This window comes from Labeo rohita, chromosome 25 (assembly GCF_022985175.1).
Source record: "Labeo rohita strain BAU-BD-2019 chromosome 25, IGBB_LRoh.1.0, whole genome shotgun sequence".
Classification (NCBI taxonomy): domain Eukaryota; kingdom Metazoa; phylum Chordata; class Actinopteri; order Cypriniformes; family Cyprinidae; genus Labeo; species Labeo rohita.
This window is the reverse complement of record NC_066893.1, coordinates 22,740,645-22,755,942: the sequence shown is the minus strand read 5'-3', so window position 1 is coordinate 22,755,942 and position 15,298 is coordinate 22,740,645.

Here is a 15,298-nt window from a genome sequence, read left to right as displayed (position 1 = left end):
CTATCATGTCGTTCTATCTATCCATCTATCATTCTGTCTGTTGTTCTATCCATCTGTCATTCTGTCTGTCGTTCTATCTGTTGTTCTATCTATCGTTCTGTCATTCTGTCTGTCGTTCTATCTGTTGTTCTATCTATCGTTCTGTCATTCTATCTGTCGTTCTGTCTGTTGTTCTATCTATCGTTCTGTCATTCTATCTGTCGTTCTGTCTGTTCTATCTATTGTTCTGTCATTCTATCTGTCATTCTATATATCCATCTATCATTCTGTCTGTCATTCTATCTATCCATCTGTCGTTCTGTCATGTCATTCTATCTACCCATCTATCATTCTATCTGTTGTTCTATCCATCTGTTGTTCTGTCTCTGTCGTTCTATCTGTCGTTCTGTCTTTCCATCTATTGTTCTGTCTGTTGTTCTATCTGTCCATCTGTTGTTCTGTCATTCTGTCTGTTGTTCTGTCTATCCATCTATTGTTCTGACTCTGTCGTTCTATCTGTCATTCTATCTATCCATCTATCATTCTGTCTGTTGTTTTATCCATCTGTTGTTCTGTCTCTGTCGTTCTATCTGTCGTTCTGTCTATCCATCTGTTGTTCTGTCTGTTGTTCTATCTGTCCATCTATTGTTCTGTCTGTTGTTCTATCTATCCATCTATTGTATCTATATCATTCTGTCTGTTGTTCTGTCTATCCATCCATCATTCTGTCTGTTGTTCTATCTGTCCATCTATTGTTCTGTCATTCTGTCTGTTGTTCTGTCTATCCATCTATTATTCTGTTCTCTGTCCATCTATTGTTCTATCTGTCATTCTATCTATCCATCTGTCTGTCATTCTTCTATTTCATGTCATTCTATTCTATCCCATCTATCATTCTCTCTGTTGTTCTATCCATCTATTGTTCTGTCTCTGTCGTTCTATCCGTTCTGTCTATCCATCTGTTGTTCTGTCTGTTGTTCTATCTGTCCATCTATTGTTCTGTCTATCTATCCATCGTTCTGTCTGTCGTTCAATCTATCCATCTGTCGTTCTATCATGTCGTTCTATCTATCCATCTATCATTCTATCTGTTGTTCTATCCATCTATTGTTCTGTCTCTGTCGTTCTATCTGTCGTTCTGTCTTTCCATCTATTGTTCTGTCTGTTGTTCTATCTGTCCATCTATTGTTCTGTCATTCTGTCTGTTGTTCTGTCTATCCATCTATTGTTCTGACTCTGTCGTTCTATCTGTCATTCTATCTATCCATCTGTCGTTCTATCATGTCGATCTATCTATCCATCTATCATTCTGTCTGTTGTTCTATCCATCTGTTGTTCTGTCTCTGTCGTTCTATCTGTCATTCTATCTATCCATCTGTCGTTCTATCATGTCGTTCTATCTATCCATCTATCATTCTGTCTGTTGTTCTATCCATCTGTTGTTCTGTCTCTGTCGTTCTATCTGTCGTTCTGTCTATCCATCTGTTGTTCTGTCTGTTGTTCTATCTGTCCATCTATTGTTCTATCATTCTGTCTGTTGTTCTGTCTATCCATCTATTATTCTGTCTCTGTCGTTCTATCTGTCATTCTATCTATCCATTTCATGTCGTTCTTTCTATCATTCATTCTATCTACCCATCTATCATTCTCTCTGTTGTTCTATCCATCTATTGTTCTGTCTCTGTTCTATCTGTCCATCTATTGTTCTATCATTCTGTCTGTTGTTCTGTCTATTCTGTCGTTCAGTCATTCTATCTATCCATCTGTCGTTCTATCATGTCGTTCTATCTATCCATCTATCATTCTATCTGTTGTTCTATCCATCTGTTGTTCTGTCTGTCGTTCTATCTCTCGTTCTGTCTATCCATCTATTGTTCTGTCTGTTGTTCTATCTGTCCATCTATTGTTCTATCATTCTGTCTGTTGTTCTGTCTATCCATCCATCGTTCTGTCTGTCGTTCAATCTATCCATCTGTCATTCTATCTAGCAATCTATCGTTCTGTCTGACGTTCTATCTATTTTGTCTGTCTGTCATTCTGTCAATCACTCTGTCATTCTGTCTATCCATCTATCGTTCTGTCGGTCATTCTATCTATCCATCTGTTGTTGTGTCTTTCTATCTATCCATTTATCAATCTGTCTGTCATTCTATCCATCCATCTGTTATTCTGTCAGTCTGTCTGTCTATCTATCCATCCATAAACTTCAAGGCTTTTTCGAACAGACTTTCACAAGGCAGATTCAAAGTCTGGCAATCTTTCCTTTTCTGGGTAAAAATTGAAGTTATGTCAATTTCTTTTAAATCATTTACAATTCTTTACATTCAAATTTAAATTGCAATTATACATAAATTCAAATTTGCGTATTTAAATGGAATTCTACACAGAGTTTTCAGTTGAGTTCTGATTGGTTCAGAGCTCTAATTAACTTGATTCCTGTTTCTGTTCTAGTCTTGGTATGCAAGACCAATATTCAGCACCTGACTGCAATCTAACACATTTTGTCTTTAGCACTCTCCTAAAGTTCAGGTATCAGGTACATTCTATCAATAAGCATCTTCTAAATGCTACCTAATCATAAATAAAAAGAAGTCCTGACCTACGGACCTATTTTTCTCATCGAATATCCTTTTTCACATGGAAATGTCATATTATGGAAGTACACTGAGTCGCTATGTTGATTTTCATGTCAGCTCTGTTAATGAAGTTTCTGTTAGACCAGGTTCTGACAGTGTAAGTTATTAACATTCTTACTGCTAACCGCTGTACACGAACAGTTAATTAGCTGACTCATTGGCTACCTATTGTTCAGTAGTAAAAGTAATACCTGGATTATGTGTCTTTTAATTGAGGGTAGGCCCTTGAAATGACTATATGAGGCCTTGAGAGTTGAATAACAAAGAGTTGCTCTGTAAGCAAACCTTTCATAATGCCATGTGTCAAAGCAACAGCAAAGATAGCAGACAATTCAGAACTGATTTTTACTTGATGAGTCTGAATTTGAATTAAATTAACCTCGCCCAACCAGACATTTACTTGGAATTTCAGACAAGGTTATCCTTTAAAGTTTGCCTTGAGTAGTTAAAAATAACTAAATGACTCAGTCAAGCATAACCTCTCTTTCTAATGTGGTGACTGCATGTTCCCAGTTTATTTTCAGTGGCAGAGAGGCGGCATGAAGAGCATGGCTTATCAAGCTTAAGTCCTTCTTCTTTGTCATGCATGACTTAGAGCCATAACCACTCAGGATAGGACTTATCTGTTTGTGTCATTGACCAATCAGAGATTGATTTCACAATCAATCACATGACATGACAACTTGTATGTTTTCCATGAATACACAGAGAAGAACATAATACCTTATTTCCAGAGTTGGAGAGAACTTTTCTTTCTTGTCTTCAAAATGTCTGTTCTCCAAACAGAAGTTGTGAATTTTATAGATACAAAGGTCGTTTTACGTTTTATTTCATTTTCAGCTTTATAAGCACAGCTTTTGTATTGTATAAAATGCCCCTTATGTACATGTAAATTCTTCATTTCTTCATCTTCTTACACTGAGGTATATCTAGATCAGTGGATATTTGGCAAACAGTTCACCTTGGATAACCACCCTTCATTTGAAGCTGAAACTGAGCTGTTCTTCAATCCAAAAGCGATCCTCGCCAAGATCTCCCCATCTCTATAGACAGCTCAATCATCTCTCCCTCGCTGAAAGCCAAGGACCTTGGCATTACACGGGATGAGGATCTGGCATGTGTACCCGTGTACTAGCCCTGACTCTCCTGCCCTGTTAAGACTCTTAGTCATCTAGAAGATCCTAAATATATTCACTCAAATGAATTTTTAATTAACCTCAATTCATTCATGAGAATGTGAATTGAGTTGGCCGCATCCCACAGGAATTTGAATGATAGGAATTGGAACTTTAAGAAATTCCACAGAGATAATCCATTTTGGGAAATCTGTCCATCATTTGTTTTGTCTGTCGCTTGTTCTGTCATTCACTTTTTCTATTTGTCATTTGTTCTATTGTTTGTTTGTTCTATCATTTGTTCTGTCATTTATTGTTCTATCGTTCGTTCTGTTGTTCATTTGTTTTTCTAGCTATAATGTTCTGTTATTCATTGTTCTATAGTTCATTCTTTTAATTTTTCTGTTATTTGTTCTATTGTTTGTTTATCTATCATTCTATCGTTCTGTCTGTCAATCTATTTATCCATCTGTAGTTCTCTCTGTCATTCTATCCATGATGTTGTGTCTATCCATCTGTCTCTCTGATGTTCTATCTATCCATCTATTTTTCTGTGTCTGTTGTTCTGTCTATCCATCTATTGTTCTCTCTGTCATTCTTTCTATCCATCTATCATTCTGTCTGTCTATCTGTCTCTCTTTGTTCTGTCATTCTATCAATCCATCTGTTGTTCTGTCTCTTGTTCTATCTGTCATTCTATTTCTTTATCACTCTATCTGTCATTCTGTCTATCTGTCGTTCCGTCTGTCATTTTACCTATCCATTTATCACTCTCATTTTATTTATCTATGTATTGTTCTCTCTGTCGTTCTATCTGTCCATCTATCATTCTGTCTGTCTGTAGTTTTATCTATCTATCTATCTATCTATCTATCTATCTATCTATCTATCTATCTATCTATCTATCTATCTATCTATCTATCTATCTATCTATCTATCTATCTATCTATCTATCTATCTATCTATCTATCTGCTATCTGTGTGTCTATCATCTATTGTTCTGTCTGTTGTTCTGTCTATCTGTCTGTCATTTTATCTATCCATTTATGACTCTGTCTGTCATTCTGTTTATTTGTCTTGTTCTTTCTGTTGTTCTATCCATCGCTTTGTTGTTCCATCTATCCATCTATTGTTCTGTCTGTCTGTCTGTCATTATATCTATCTATCATTTATCATTCTTTCTGTTGTTCTATCTATCCATCTAATATTTTGCTGTCGTTCTGTCTATCCAACTATCACTCTGTCAATCATTCTATCTATCCATTTATCGCTCTGTCTGTCTTTGTATCATCCATCTATTGTTCTGTCTGACTGTTGTTCTATCTATCCATCTATTGTTTTGTCAGTCTGTCCTGTCTGTCCATCTATCGTCTGTCTGTTGTTCTGTCTCTCCATCTGTCATTCTGTCTGTAGTTCTATTTATACATCTATCATTCTTTCTGTAATTCTATCTATCCATCTTTTGTCCTGTCTGTTTGTCATTCTATCCATCTGTCGCTCTGTCATTCTATTTATCCATCTATTTTTCTGTCTGTCATTCTGTTTATCCATCTATCACTCGCTGTAATTGTATCTATCCATCTTTTGTTCTGTCTGTCTTTTTGTCTATCCATCTATCGCTCTGTCTATCTATCTATCTATCTATCTATCTATCTATCTATCTATCTATCTATCTATCTATCTATCCAACTATTGTTTTATCTGTCATTCTATCTATCCATTTGTTGTTCTATCTATCTATCTATCTATCTATCTATCTATCTATCTATCTATCTATCTATCTATCCAACTATTGTTTTATCTGTCATTCTATCTATCCATTTGTTGTTCTATCTATCTATCTATCTATCTATCTATCTATCTATCTATCTATCTATCTATCTATCTATCTATCTATCTATTTATCTATCTATCTATCGCTTTGTTGTTCCATCTATTGTTCTGTCTGTCTGTCATTATATCTATCTATCATCTATCATTCTTTCTGTCATTCTATCTATCCATGTGTCACTCTGTCATTCTATCTATCATCCATATATTTTTCTGTTTGTCTGTCGCTCTATCCATCTATCGTTCTGTCTGTCATTCTGTCTATCCATCTATTGCTCGGTCTGTTATTCTGTCTATTCATCTGTTATTCTATGTATCCATTTATCACTCTGTCATTCTGTATCTCTGTCGTTTTATCTGTCCATGTATCACTGTTTGTCATTCTATCCATCTATTTTTCTGTCTATCATTCTATCCATCTGTCATACTGTCTGTCTATCTATCAATCCATTGTTCTTTCTCTCTATCTATCCATCTATCATTCTGCCTGTCTGTCTATCCATCTATCGCTCTGTCTGTCATTCTTTCTCTGCCATTCTATCTATCCATCTAATCATTCTGTCTGTCTGTCTTTCTATCATCCATCTATTGTTTTGTCAGTCTGTCTGTCCTATCTTGTCCACAAGGGTCAAAGTTCAGGACAGCGAGAATCTGTCTGTTGTTCTGTCTATTCAGCTGTCATTCTGTCTGTAGTTTTATTTATCCGTCTATCACTCTGTCTGTCATTCTGTCTATCCATCTTTTTTTCTGTCTGTCTGTCTTGTCTATCCATCTATCATTCACTGTCATTCTATCTATCCATCTTTTTTCTGTCTGTCTGTCTTGTCTATCCATCTATCACACTGTCATTCTAACTATCCATCTATTTTTCTGTCTGTCGTTCTATCCATCTATCGTTCTTTGTGTCATTCTATCTGTCCATCTTTTTTTTCTGTCTGTCTGTCGTTCTGTCTGTCCATCTAACACTCAGTCGTTCTCTCCATCCATCTCTTATTCTGTCAGTCTGTCTATCTATTTATCTATAAATATCAAACTTTTTAAGATTTTTTTTTGTTTTGAACAGACTTTTACAAGGCAAATTCAAAGTGTGACAAACTTTCTCTTTCTGGGTAAAAATGGAAAAAGATATGAATTTCTTTTAATTCATTTGCAGTTTGTTACATTCAAATTTGAATTGCAGTTCTGCATTAATGAAAATTCAGAAATTAAAATGGAAATCTACATGGAGTTTTTTTTTTTTTTTTAAGTTATCTTGCTTCCTCTTTCTCTTCTAGTTTTTTTAGTCCTGGTCTAGTCTAGCACCCATCATCTACCACAGCCCGACTGCAATCTAAGCCCATTTTGTCTTCAGCTCTCTCCTAATGTTCAGGTATCACTCTATCTATCATTCTATCAGTAAGCGTCGTCTAAATGCTGTGAACGTACAGTAAGTACAGCAGTGATTACAGTGAAAGTTCAGGTTGTGGCAGCTGCTCTTGAGTTTCATCTTCGTTTCACTGAAATAAGACGTGATTGTATAGCAGAAAATGCTTTTATGGAGACGTGATTGTCGCGTTATGGAATTGCACAAGCATTAAGGAAGTGCCAAACTGTTCATTCCTTTTAAAGCAGGGTTCTGCTCCACAGAACTATTCATTTATTCATCATGTAATAAAGTCAGCCTCTTCTGTGAATGATTTGGCTTTAAAATTGTTCAGCAGAAAAGCAGGCCTCTGACAGCTCCTGCTCTAGTGCCGCGTGCGTCGAGCTCCGTGCCAAAACTGGGAGATAACGAGCCCCCTGATGATCATTAGCTTGAATGACTGTATAATGAGCCTGGAAAATATGCAGAGGTCAGAGAGGAAAGCCTCTATTAAAAGCATTATTAAACCACAAGGGTCAAAGTTCAGGACAGAGAGTCGAGGAGTTTTCCAAGGTCCGGTTGGAGGAACTCAGTGGTCAACTGCCACAAGCTGTAGAGTACATATCTCTTGAAAATTTACTTCAAAGTCATTTCTTTTTTTTCTTTTTTATTTAATTATTTATTTAGAACAACCTGCCACATCATGTTGCAGACCAATTCCCAGAATACTCAACATCACTTGACCTTCTGCCTCACTTTAATAGGAACAGATGTTCTAAAATGACGTTTGAAATGCTCATGTGGGCGTTCAGAGTTTGGATCCATTTTATGTTGCACTTTCAATTCAATAAGCATTTGAAAATGTATGCATTTATGTATTTAGAAATATTAAACATTTATGTTAAAATATATAATGTATGAAATATATTTAAATATTAAGTATTTATATTAAATATATACACATTTATTCAGCATTTTATTTATTTATATGTATTCATATTCAAATATGAAATAAATATGTATATTAAAATATTAAATATTTATAGTAAATAAATACACATTTTAGTCAATAATTCAAATTTTTATTTATTTATGTTTATCTGAAAATATTTTATATATATTTTTAATGTATTCAAAATGAAAAGTATTAAATACATTTTATATTACGATATTGTATATGTACGGTAAATGCAGTTTATTTATTTATATTAAAGTATTAAATACTTTGTTATATTTCAGTAATAAATATTTATAAATACAGTTTATTCATTAATTCTTTATTTATTTATTTATTTTAAAGTATTAAATGCATGTTTATAATACAATATTACATATTTAGGGTAAATAGTTTATTCATTAATTATTTTTTATCATTTATTTATTTATATTATAGTAATAAATACATTTTTATATTACAATAATAAATATGTATGTAAATACAGTTTATTTATTCATTATTTATTTATTTATTTACATTTATTCATTAATTCATTTTTTTATTTTCATTAAAGTATTAAATACATTTATATATTACAATATTAAATATGTATGTAAATATACTTTATGTATTTATTATTAATTAATTAATTGTTTTCAATTTTAACAAATATTAAACAGTTTATTCATTAATTCATTATTTATTTACTTATTGTAAAGTATTAAATACATTTTATATTACAATATTAAATATTTATGATAAATACGGTTTATTATTTATTTATTTATTATGTATTTATTTATCTTAAAGTGTTGAATGCATTTTTGTATATTGCAATATTAAATATTTCTGGTAAATACAGACTTCATTTAATTATTTATATTACAGTAATAAATATATTTTTTGTATTACAGTATTACATATTTATGGTAAATACAGTTTATTCATTAATTCATTTTATTTATTTATTTATTTATAGTATTAAATGCATGTTTATATTACAGTATTACATATTTATGGTAAATGCAGATTATTCATTGTGTATTTATTTATTTATAGTAAAGTATCAAATACATTTTAATATTACAGTATTAAATATTTATGGTAAATACAGTTCATTCATTATTTTATTTAATTTTGTTTTTTCTTTTGGTTAGTGCAGATAGATCTAAGTGCTCATGTGGTAAAGTCATTTATATATGGCGAGAGCCAAAAAAAAATAAATAAATAAAAAAATGCAACCAAGCATGGCCAGGGCAGCATTCCTTTTTCAATATTATTTAAAAACATTTGCTGCAATGGTATCGGACTGAAACGGCATAGATTGAGGGTGGGATGGCTCAAAAGGATGAAAGCATGTTCACTTTAAATGAACTCCTATTCCCGCTTGAGCTCTCAGCTAGTCCCCCATCTGCTGTCCGGTGAAGTGAGTTATTTAGCCATCGCAGGACCATCAGGGGTTCAAAGAAAATGATATCGCTCTGTTATGTACCAGCCATCTTCAGAGGGGTTAAAGCATCTCAGCACTCGGTTCACATCAATTCTCCCGCTTGTTCCAAACAGGCGCACACACGTTTCGCAGCCGGGCCAGGTTCCTCCCGGGAGCCGCGTTTCACGAGACTCTCTAAGGTCAGGCGTTCTGCGCCTGGGATCGGTGCAACACTGCGGCGTCTCTCTCACTCTGGGATACGGCAGCAAATGCTAAATTAGGACACAGAAAGCCTTCATTCCAATAAAGCCTCGGTCTCCTGAGTCAACGGACAAAAAGATCAGGGTTTGCTGGAGGAGCTGGTAAATTATTCATGGCTTTATACGATTTGCTGGGAGCAATTCTCTCCCTCTCTCTGTTGCACTCCTCTAGTCGTTCTCTCCCTCTTGCTTCTCTAGAAACTTTCTCTCCACCTGCCAGTCAAGACCTCGAGTTTCCCATCATATGTTTGACAGGATCTGAATGCTTGGACCAATCAAAAAAACAGATGCGAGGACATTCGTCCAGGTAAAATTTGTCAACAATTCCATCTCTTAGCTTTTTGTCTACAGATGAACATTTTAGTCATTTCGTCTTTACCCAGTCGTGTTAGGTAGCTCCGCCCACAACAAAATCTCATTGGTTTAAAATCCTGCACCACTACTGTATATGAAACATCAATTATGTTTTGATTGGCTGTATTTCTTTTTCACTAAGCATTGCATTTTCATTCCAAGCAATAAACATTCAAATACAAAATAAAGCATATCACTTTTTAATGTCAGTAAGACAGTAACAAACATAGGCTGCACACCAAGGCTGCATTTATTTGATCAAAAATACAGTAAAAACAGTACTTGTGAAATATCATTACAATTTAAAATTAGAGTTTTCTTTTTGAATATATTTTACAAATAAATGTACTTAAAATTTATTTATCTGAATTTTCAGCAGTTTTCAGTGTCACATGATCTTTCAGAAATCATTCTAATATACTGATTTGCTGTTCAAGAAATATTTCTTATTAATATCAATGTTGAAAACAGTTGTGCAGCTTAATATTTTATATTAATAATCAAAACTGTTTGTTTGTTTATTAGGATTCTTTGATGTATGGGAAGAATTAGCAATTATTTGAAATAAAAAAAAATGTATTGTTAATAATAAAAGTTAAAATTAAGTTAATGTATTTATATATATATTTAGTGTTAAAGTGTTAAATATATTTTTATACTGGAATATTAAATATTTATGGTCAATACAGTTTATTCATTATTTATTTATTTATTTATTTGTATTACAGTATTAAATGTATTTTTATTTTACAATATTACGTATTTATGGTAAATATAGTTTATTTATTAATTCATTGTATTTCTTTCTTTCTTTTTTGTATATTTATTTTTTATTGTTTAAGTGTTAAATACATTTTTATATTGCAATATTAAATATTTATGGTAACAATGGTTTATTCATTAATTCATTATTTATTAATTAAAATTAATTAATTTATTTATTTATATTACAGTATTAATTACATTTTTATATTACAATATTACATATTTATGGTGAACCTTTTTTCATTTATTCATCTTTTATTTATAGTAAAGTTTTAAAAACACTTATATTGCAATATTAAATATTTATGGTAAATACAGTTTATTCATTAATTCATTATTTATTTATTTATTTATTTATTTATAGTAAAATATTAAATACATTTTTATATTACATGATTAAATATTTTTGGCAAATATAGTTTATTCATTAATTCATTATTTATTTATTTAATTATTTATAGTAAAGTATGAACACATTTTTATGGTAAATTCAGTTTATTATTTTATTTATTTATTTATTTATTTATTTATATTAAAGTGTTTAATATATGTTTATAGTGCAATATTATATATATACATCCTTGCTAAATAAAAGTATACATTTCTATAATTTCCCATCCTTTTAATTTTACTGTTTTTGCTGTACTTTGGATCAAATAAATGCAGGCTTGGTGAGCAGAAGAGACTTCTTTAAAAACATTAAAAATCTTACTGTTCAAAAACTTATGGCTGGTAATGTGGTTAAAATTTATTTTAACATGATTAAAGCTTGCACAAATAAACAATTCTTAAATCATTAAATTTGTATTTTAAACAATTACACACAAACACTCAGACCTCCATGGACTTACATTAGAAAAGATCAAAAGCTTGTTAGAAAGCTGTGGATGCCAACAGTTGCTATAGTCGGATTGGTCGGTAATGTTTTTAAAGCGGGATTTAGCGAAGGGTCAATTTACATAAAAGGTCAATCCAGTTCAATCCGTGATCAGTTTCAGCCCGAGACAAAGAAACTGAGCAAACAAACAAGAACCTTTGTTGCCTGTGCTGAACGAGGATATGTGAAGATTCTCCTGGAGGCTTTTATCTCCTGTGCAGAAACTTTCTAAAGTCACACTGATCCTGGGCTTTGATCCTGAGCTTTCTGTTCTACAGTATCCTCTTTCTCTCTCTTCTCCTCCACAATCCCATCTCTGTCTCTTTCTTTTTTTCCCTGTTCTTTCTGTTCTTTCTACTCTACAGCATCATAGACATTGGCCTCTCTCTCTATCAGACTCGTGCTGTTGAGTCCTTTAGCGAACATATTGCACAGGAGCATAGAGGATCCATCACTGTCATACGTGTGTAGAACAATGATTGAGGGACAAACACAAAGACGGTGAGCGTAAACTAACACTGGAAAAATCACTGTGCGATCCATATTTTTGTCTTGTTTTTCAAACATGCTTAAAAAACAATACATTTTCTTGAGAATAAAAATACATTAATGGTTTTATCCAGCAAGGATGTGACAGTAAAACATTTATAATGTTACAACAGAATTCTATTTCAAATAAATAGTTATTTTGAACTTTCTATACATCAGAGAGTCCTGAAAAAAAGCAGCACAACTGTTTTCAACATCGATAAAAGTAAGAAATGTTTCTCGAACAGCAAATCAGCATTTAGAATGATTTCTGAAGGATCATGTCACACTAAATACTGAAGTAACAATGCTGAAAATTCAGCTTTGCATCACAGGAATAAATTGCTTTTTAAAAAATATATTACAGTACTAATTGTTATTTAAAATTATTATAATAAATACATTATTTTAAAACATTTCACAGTTTGTGGCAGTGTGGCATGTAGCCATGTAATAATAAGTAATAATTTATATATTTTTTTTCCCTTAAAGGCTTATTTTTGCCATTTCTGCCTTTATTTTTATTTGTATTTTTTTTTAATTTACAGTCCTTTACAGTCGTCACAAAATGGCAGTGTAGCCGTGTAAGAATAAGTAATAATTTATTTATTTATTTATTTTTTTTTCTTAAAGGTTTATTTTTGCCATTTCTGCCATTATTTTTTATTTATTTATTTGTACTTATTTTTTGGGGCTTTTCATGCTTTTTTTATTGTGATAGGACAATAGAAAGATGACAGGAAACAGCTGGGAGGAGAGAGGGGAGTGGGATCGGCAAAGGACCTCAAGGCGAAGGGAATCGAACTCGGGTCGCCGTGAGTGTGGTTGTGTTATATGTCGACACGCTAACCACGAGGCTATTGGCGCTGACCATTTCTGCCTTTATTATGATAGGACAGATCAGTGTTGATGGCAAACAAAGTGAACGTGAGATTGGGGCCGGATTGGAAAAGGTATCGTGTCTGGATTCAAAATCGGGAAGCTTGAAACGCAATGGTGCTGTACAGTATGTCACTATACTGCCCACAAGGCTATTCGCTTGTTAAGTCTGACGTCAAGCGTCACCTCTTCCGTGACTTCCGGGTGCAAACCCCCTATCAGATGACATGAGAAAACAACAAACGGTACTAATTATACACTCACAATGTGATATAATACTACCAAAAAATTATAATCCTACCCTTTAACTCCATAACGAAATCCCAGATAGCCATACAATGAAAATATAAATATGAATAAATAAATAAATAAATAATTTGTGTTTGGGACGCTGTGAGCAAGGAGACTGTAGTGTCCACCGTAAATTTGAAAACGTTTAGCTTAAACGTTTAAAATGAATAAACAGTGCTCATAAAGGGCTGCCGAGACTCTCAAGTGAAATGAGTTGGGGTTTGTACCTGGAAACAGCATTCGTTGGATGTATTACGTCATCACTTAAAGGGGTCATCGGATGCTAAGTTCACTTTTTCATGTTGTTTGAACATTAATGTGTGTTGGCAGTATATGTACAAATTTACCCTATAATGATAAAAATCCATGCAGTGGTTTTTAATTCATCTGTAAAAATAATATCCCCTTTTTCAAATCGAGCCATTCTCAGATGCAGAACGTTCTCAAATTTGCACTTAAAGGAACAACCCCTTAGAATGAGATGATTCAGCCCATTGGTGCTGAATATTATAATTATTAAAATAAAATTAATATTAAAGTATCCTTAAATTTCAATACATTCATTTATTGTATATAAATAATGTAATGTATGAATTCATTTAATTTTTTTAATTGATTGTATAAAAAAAACATAGCACAAATATGGACAAATTAATTATTTTATGTTATACTGTTTTTTTTTATTCTATTTTTATGGATATTTTATGGTGCTTTTGCATTATTTAAATGGAAATATCAGAAAATATATATTGAATTTGTTTTTCTTACCCTATTAGCATAGAATGTTTAACTTCTTTTATGTATTTATTTATTTCAAAAGGGATAGAACATTAATCAACATTAATTTTCATAGGTAGTCTCTGCTGTTATTAGTCAGAAAATACAGAATATAATAACAACTAATAATAATTACAATAAAATACAGGTAAAAAGCATATACAGCTCAGTATATACAATTAAGTGGGACATATATACTACCAGGCAAATTTTTGCTCACAAATCCTGCGTTTATTTGTTTCAATGTACAGCAAAACAGTAAAATTTTGAAATATTTTTACTATTTAAAAAAAAACAGCTTTCTCTTTGAATATATTTTAAAAAGTAATTTATTCCTGTGATTTCAAAGCTGAATTTTTAGCATCATTACTCCAGTCACATGATCCTTCAGAAATCAATGTAATATTCTGATTTGCTGCTCAAAAAACATTTATTATTATGATTAAGTTGAAAACAGCTATCTGAAATAGAAATCTTTTCTAACATTATAAATGTCTTTATCATCACTTTTGATCAACTTAAAGCATCCTTGCTAAATAAAAGTATTAATTTCTAAAAAAAAAAAAAAAAAAAAAAATTATACTGACTCCAAGCTTTTCAATGCTATAGTGTAAAATTTGACAGAAGCTTAATGTTGATTTCTGGATATTTCTATTCATCAAAGAATCCTAAAAAAAAAAGTACTCAACTCATTAATAATAATAATAATAATAATAATTGTTTCTTAAACAGCAAATCAGCATATTAGAATGATTTCTGAAGGATTGTGTGACACTGGAGTAATGATGCTGAAAATGTAGCTTTGATCACAGGAATAAATTACATTTTAAAATATATTCAAACAGAAAGCAGTTATTTTAAATAATAAAAAGATTTCACAGTATTACTGCTTTTCCTGCTTTTTGGATCAAATAAATGCAGGCTTGGTGAGCAGAAGAGTATTCTTTAAAGACACTAAAAATCTCACTATAATAAAATTAGGTGAAAAAAAGCAACATTATAGTACTTGAATAATAGGATGTATATTGTGTAATTGCTTGTGATTTAAAATCCCACTGACGTGAAGCTCTAAAGGAAAACACATCCTGACTAAATGATGTGAACTGATTTCCTGCATGGAATTGTGCATCACATTGCTCTGTAGATTTGAACCGAATAAACCCAACCTAAATCAAACAAAATCAAAATAATACGTCCATCCAGTTTTCAGGATGTTTTCAGTGAAAAACAAGCTAAAAATACCGATGAAGACAATGTGGATTCCCCCATTCAGTCTCCTTCCAATCTAGGAGAAACCAT